Source organism: Vigna umbellata, chromosome 1 (genome assembly GCF_029865625.1).
Source record: "Vigna umbellata cultivar VRB3 chromosome 1, Vumbellata_1.0, whole genome shotgun sequence".
NCBI lineage: Eukaryota > Viridiplantae > Streptophyta > Magnoliopsida > Fabales > Fabaceae > Vigna > Vigna umbellata.
Window position 1 is genome coordinate 22,416,184 of NC_142165.1, and position 7,416 is coordinate 22,423,599.

At 36.0% G+C, this 7,416-nt stretch overlaps 1 pseudogene; it reads right to left on the reverse strand.

Moving 5' to 3' along the window:
- Positions 1 to 5,582: 5,582 nt before the first annotated feature.
- Positions 5,583 to 6,585, reverse strand: LOC148204923 (eukaryotic translation initiation factor 4B3-like; annotated as a pseudogene).
- Between the last annotated feature and the right edge of the window lie 831 nt (positions 6,586 to 7,416).

Sequence of the window (7,416 nt, forward strand, 5' to 3'; positions counted from 1 at the left end):
TAAAATTGAATTTTAATTTATACTTAATTAATTTAATTTATATTATATATATGCATATATATTTTTTGAAATTTTATTTTAAAAATATATAAAATATATATATTTTAATTTTTTTTGGGTATCCGTGAGTTTTAAAATATTCAAAAGTATTTATTTAACGGATATTCACGTGGGTAGCGGACGGGTTACGAGTTAGATTTAATTTTGCGGGTCGGGTTGTGGGTAAGCACAATCTATATCCGACCCGACTCGTTGTTATCCTTACTCACAACATATTCTCTAGTTATTTCGAAGGAACTTTCCATCCAAATTTAAATCTTAATTCTAAAATTTTCAGAGCACTCTTCTTAACTAAAGTATTTCTAAACCACCTTCACATATCTTATTCCTAAGTAAAAAAATTGAAAACTCATTCCAAACATAATAATTTTTAACAAACCCCAAAATTTAGAGATGATGAAAAATAAAGCCAATAAAATCATCAAAACACAATTATTTATATGTATCCAAACCTCTTTACAAATAATAAAAAAACCGAGTCATTTAATACCAACTTAATCTTAAGAAGTAAAATTTCAAACTTTAGAATAATAATTTTAAAATAAAAAATTTAAACACCTTAAAAAAATCACATTTTTATAATAAAAAATAATAATAAACACACATGGAAGAAATTATAATCTACTTAATTTCCTCCACACTTAATATACACATTTTCTAACTTTTAGAGGAAAAGAAACTTTTATCATAACAAAACTCATATAACAATAATATGAATTCAATCCACACTCACATGAATCACAAAGATCAACTCTTCTTCCAAGATCGAATATATACAAAGACATGTTTTTCGCAAATCATCCTTTTTACACCTTCAAATTATTATCTTCAAGTACTCGGTTCTCATTTTCCAACACTCCAAACACTACAACATAGGGGGAGATCCTGCAAATAGGTTCTTTGACACGCTCAAGTCAGTAATTTGGTCAGAACTCTGAAGTCAAATCTCAATTATTACAAAAAGTGAAATTAAATTATCATTAATGTTGTATTATAGTGTTTTGACCTTGTTGACCAAGGATTCAGCTAGATGGAAAACATTTTTGTGGGTCTATCAATCGTGAAACCTACTGATCCAATTACGTGTTTCGGGCCCAATTACCTGTTTTAGGCCCAATCATGAGCTTTAACCATTTAAACAATCCATATATTCTATTATTTAGAGGACATGGGTACCAGGTATCTAGACTAGGGTACTTGGTCCCCAGTACCCGGTATGCCAACATGCTTTAGGGTTATAACCCTTAGCTAGAAGGGTCAAAGGGCCTTTAGCCCTACCTAGTACACCAGTTTCCTAGTTTTTATATGACTGCAAGGCAGGTAAACAATGCCTATTATCCAGTATGATCGAAGCGATGTGTCGGCTCCAGTACTTGGTCATGACATTTACGATAAAATCTTTTGCAAAGAAAAATTGTTATCTTTGAATTTACCCATACAAGTATAATAACCCCTCAACCTTAAGGAGCATATCGACAAAGAGATTTAAATGTTGAAGGGTTTTTGAGTGACATATTGATGTGACCTTTAGTGGCAGAGTATGGCACATAAATCGAAGCATAAGCTTCTCGTGAGGTTATTACGATTCATGAATAATGCAAGGTCCATGGGCTTTCTTGGCATGGATGTAGCCCAAGAAGTTGAATTATCCCCATTCTACTATAAATAGGGAAAGGCGAACCATAATCCATCACTCAATTTTTATGGCATACTTGTTGTCTTGTGTATGCCAAAGAAATTTTCCTTTCTTGAAATGAAGTAGATGGTCTTCTTTATTAGGTATGTTTGAGTCCTTTAGTGATAACAATGTTGGTAGTAGGGTGTCCATGTCTTCTAACACTTCATCCTTCCTAGGTTTAGGGGTGAGTGTCGAACATTTTATAAAAATTCAGTCAAATCTTACCGAGGAGCATAGTGAGACCCTTTGGAAGGCCAGGGTGATACGACTAGGTTGATATCGAAGTCCGAACTCAAACATCAGACTGTATATGGGCCTAAATTCTCCAAAATTAGGTGAGCAACATTTATATTTTCAAGCATGAGGCATTTGAGGATATTGTGTCATTGAAGAGGGTCAACGCCATTGATTGCATTTTCCATGGCAAAAAGAGTTATGATGATGATTTCTTCTATGTTTATACCAATATATTCATGCAACTACATGTTCAGATCTCATTCTTCGACTATTGAATGTGGCCCCAACGTTGCTTCATCTGAATGGGTGGGGATGAATAAAAGCCTTTAGGATCTTGTGTAAGTCATTGTACTTGGATTCGTCCCTTAAATGTCTCTTGTATTTTTACTACACTCGTTCCGGGGAATAGATAACTTGGGTATCTTTAATAAGAAAGTCGGGACTCCCTTATTTATACCATATTTAGATTCTTTCAAGAATTTTAAGAAGCAACATTTTAGAGTTGTTGTTAATGGGAGTGGCCAATCCCATTTTTATGACAAGTTGATAGGAAAAAGTTATCCTTCTATTGGATGAATAACACACTAAGGTACAAAGACTAGCGTTGAGACCGTCTATCCACCGAGGGCAGGAAGGTTGTTAAGGTGTTAGAGCAATTACCTCAACAGATGTCAGTTAGGCACCTCATTAGGATCTACTTATGTAGAAATCCTATTTCAGAGTTGAAAGGTAAGCAAAGAAAAAATATTATCTTTGCGTAATTGTTGAACTAATATGAGCATTTTTCCATGTTTGCAGGTTTCACGACTCATCGTGCATAAAAAGTTGGAGGTGAGGATGATTTATTTATCAAGTTGTAGAAACAAGTGGAAGACAAGGCTAAGGAGGCTCGACTATTCGATGTTCCCAATCTGCAACAACCTGAGGTCAATATTCACCAACCCAAGTTTGTACCAATGCAGTCAAGGGAAATGACAACAGTTATTTTTGTCCATAGGCAGCGGTTCCTAAACCGAGACATATACGGACGAGGCAAAAAGTCTACAATTTTCTGCATCGGTTGTTAGCCGAGGAAAAAAGGGGTAGGATTTTGCCTCTGTTCACAGGTAACCGATGCAGTAAGGTATTTACTTTTTTTATTTTTTTCGAAGGTCTTTTGTATCTCCCCAATACAAATTAAGATCATGGAACAATTTATGCTTGCAGATCTTTCAATTCCAGCACACTTCGAAAGTCGGTTCAACATGTTCTTTAATATCCAAATCAAAATCTAGTTCAGTCTACAACACATCTACCTAGGGAACCAACCATGTTGTCAAGAAATGCACAAGTGAGATAATGATTATTCATATTGATCTTGACATGTGAAAAGCCAAAATGGCAGGGGACAAACCTTGATGTAGTGCCACGTCCATCCAACTTTTGCATTAGTATTGCTCGAGAACATGCATTCAATGACTACAAATTTCAGAATGGTCAGCTAAAACAATTTCATGTATTTAGGATATAAGCCGTGAATGTAACAATCCTGAGCAGTGGTTCATTTTTATTTTCACATTGAATCAATCAGTATCCAAAGAAATAATATCATTGAGTTAAATAAAAAAATATTAAAAAAAATATTTTTTATTTAATGATGTGATACGTTAACGACATCCAAAATATAAAAAATTAAAGGCTTAAATGTTTGCTTTGTCCCCATGTTAAAAGTTGATTTTCAGTTTAGTACCCGTTTTTAAAAGTGCATCATACATTGAATCCCAAAGTTGTAAGAATTGTATGAATCAAGTCCCTTCCGTTAAATTGGCAGAGGAGTTAACTCCTAGTTGACTTGGCGAAAAAATCTACGTTTTTTCTTGTCTCTCCTATGCTTTTTGTGCAATGCCCAACTTTCCTTGTCTTCATCTTCCTCACTCTCCTTGCTCTTTTGCTTCTCTTACATGCAATTAATATTTTGGAGTATTTTCTTACGTATCAAAATTCGTTCGTTCTCGTTTTGATCCGCTGACATCCTGCTTCTAGGCTAATAACTAATATATAAGTTATGAAGAACCACGTATAATATAATATTTTATATAAATCATCAATTATGAAACCACCTACACCTAAATGTGCACAACCATACTTAATAAATATTTTGTTTAAAATATTCCTTGCATGTAATTTCGTTAAAAAGCAAATGCGATTAATTACGCTTTCATATTGGATAAATTTAAAAAATAATTATAAAATAATACATAAAATACATTTTAGTCATACTAAAACATACGAAATCTCATCAAATAAATAAAAAAAATGATGATCTATTTTTATTTTCCTTGACAATATATAACTAAATTTACTATTTTCGTTGATATTTTAATTTTATTTTTCATTTGGATAAAAGTGTTTTATATAAAATCGGTATAAAAATTATTATAATATTATTTTGCATTTGGAAATTTGTATGATTATATTTTAAAGCTAACAACATCATTGATTAAAAGATAATTCTCTGTTTGCACAAAAAAAACGAGAATAATTTGAGTTTGTGTTTATTAATTCTCTCCTGCAACAACATCACCATTAGATTCCAAAGCTATGTCCAACTTGGATTCCCATCGCAAACAATACCACTGATTGTAAGACTATTGCTTCTATCTATGTTGCTTCCTTCTCCAACCTACAAGACCCCATAACTCCCAGAACTGTTGATTGTTTGTTCAACCTTGGTTTTCCTTCTTCGGTTTCAATGGGTAAGCGTCGAAACATTCTTCTTGTTGATCTTTGATGTTTTTTTGGGCTTACTTAGATTGAAGCAGAAAAAGAAGGATATTTGTAAAATTGGGATGGATTTGGGTTCTGGGTTGGATTCTATGAACCAAACTACTACTTTGAATAGTGAGTGAATCTGTGCTAGTAAAGGTGAGCCTTGGAGGAAGAGAGAAAAAAAAAGTATTTAATAAAGACATAGAAAAGAGAGAAACAAGCTGGGTATTGTAGGAAAAATAGAGGAGAGAGAAAAAAAAAGTGCAAATTCCTTCGCCATGTTAGTTGAGAGTTAACTCCATTTTTGTCAATTCAACGAAAGGGACTCGATTTATACAATTTTAACAAACTTTGGGACTCAATGTATGCACTTTTAAAATCAGGTATTAAACTGAAAAAAACCCACTTAATATAGGGACCAAGTAAGCTATTAAGCCAAAATTAAACTAGTAATTGATATATATTGCATTGGAATAAATTAGATGAATTAAAAGATGAGTACATAAAATTCAAACATAAGATAATATTGAGAATTAAGGTACCTCTTATGATTGGTTTTGGTGTTACCAAAGGATGAGGGGTTATTAGTATGCTAGTTCCTTTTCCTTTGATTTATGAACCAATTATTTATTTGCTTTAATTGCAACCCGTTTCCTGCACCAGTCTAACCTTGTCTTCCTTCTGAAAATACATTTAGAATATAAAAATGGAAACAAGTATAATATATTATTATTGAGATGTATGTTCAAACTTACAGTTGGGTATGGCCATTTAGAATATGCTTGCCACCAAGCTTTCAAAAGGGATGTAGTGTCCCCTGGAAGCTTCCCTGCTCGTCTCTTTCATAGAATTTCTTCTCTTATGTCCACAATTTTCTCCTTGTAACAAACCTTTTAGGACTTCCATCATCAGATATGAGCTTCCTCAAACTCCTCTCAGTGCAACTTTCAGGCAAAGCAGCTCGTCCTCCTCCATTCGAAGACCCAAAACACCTCTTCAAAAAGGAATCACCTTCACCTGTCTCCTTAACCCCTTTAGATGTCTCCACATTCCAATCCCCCTTCATTGAACACCGACAAAGACTGAGGTTGCAAAACAAGCCTTGGTCTCCCTCCACCAGCACCAACACTCTCACTACCAACGTTGGAATCACCCTTCTTCTTGTTCCAGTCATTTGAATCAGCACCGTCGTTGGAGTCAAACCTAATAATCTTCCTCTCTCTCTCAAACCCTCCACCGTTGGAGGCGAATCGTCGTTCCGACGACACAAAGTTCTTATTCAAAACCCTGTTCTCCGATTCGTCAATGCGTGACTACGAATCGAAGAACCCTCCTCTATCCCTCTCTCTCCTCTCAAACCCTCCCGAAGGTTTCTTTGCCCCCGCCCAATTATCAGTCTCGTCAGCATGAGAAGGGGGAAGCTCGCGAATGGAATCCCTAGCTCCAAAGGAACCGTTTCTCCTGGGCTCGTCAAAAACCATAGATGAACCCCAATGGGAATTCGACGAGTCACCCAACTTGGACAACACTTCATCAGCGACAATGGAGGCGACAATGGTGGATGAACTGTGGTGGCACGGCGGTGGATGCAGCAAGCAACCCGCGGAGAAACTAGACCGCGAAGTGGAGATTTCTTTGCGCGAGAGAAATGAAGTACGCGAGGACTATGCGTTTGGTGGTGGAGGTTCGCCCAATTGCGATGGAGGTCGCAGGGGAAGAAGAAAAACAAGGAGGCGCGCTCTAGGGGAAGAAGAAAACTATGTAAACTCTTTTTAGGTTTCAGTAATTTGAACCAATGAAAGAGCTACTACCTCGGTTCAACTAATAACTAAGGCAGTAAGACCACTACTAACTTGGTTCATCTGCTAACCGATGCCTAAAGAGCTAAAAAAAATTCAAAATAACTTATAAGCGTCGTTTAGAAGGCAAACCGAAATAATATATTATTGCAGAGGGTTTTATGCTTCAGTTTCATAAATAACCGAGGCAGTAGAGTGCATAGGCTTCGGTTCCCAGTGAACCGAGGCGTATAAGTTTGTCTTAATTACAAAAATGTCATCACATTTTAATATGCTTCGGTTTTGTGAAAACCAAGGTATATTAGGCGTGTTAAAAGACTGTTTTTTTAATAGTGTTGGAAGGAAGAGACCTAAATTGGGGAAACTCCGTGGAGTTGGTAAAGAAAGGAAAAAGCTAAGGGTCGTCCGCTGGGTGAAGGGAATGATAAGGAGAGAGTGCCCGCAAAGGGGTTTTCCTTGATCTAAGTAGTCATGAACTCAAGGTCATAAATGAGTCAGATCCCGGTATCTTGTTCTGGGGTTTAATTGAGTTCCAAAGTCGAGCTTTCGTGTTGAGGCATTGGGTGGTGAACTTGGCGAGGAAAGAGCTTAAGGGGGATAGCAAGAGGAAGTTGTTTGAGGACTTGGTTGTCGAGAAGAAACCTCGAGAAGAAGAGAATATTGCCTAGGTTGATGAGAAGAAAAAACTCGGCGAAGAGAAGAAACTGTTTTAGGAAGAGGTTTGGCGCTTGAAGTCATGGAAGATCTTATGCCTCAAGGCCGAGAAAAAAATGAAGGAGCTTAATATCTCCTTAGTAGAATCCCCCAAGAAGAAAAAGGCGACCATTAAGGAGGTTTATGAGTTGTATGACCATGCTTTTAATGAGCTCAAGAGTGGCTTCTAAAAGGCTCTTC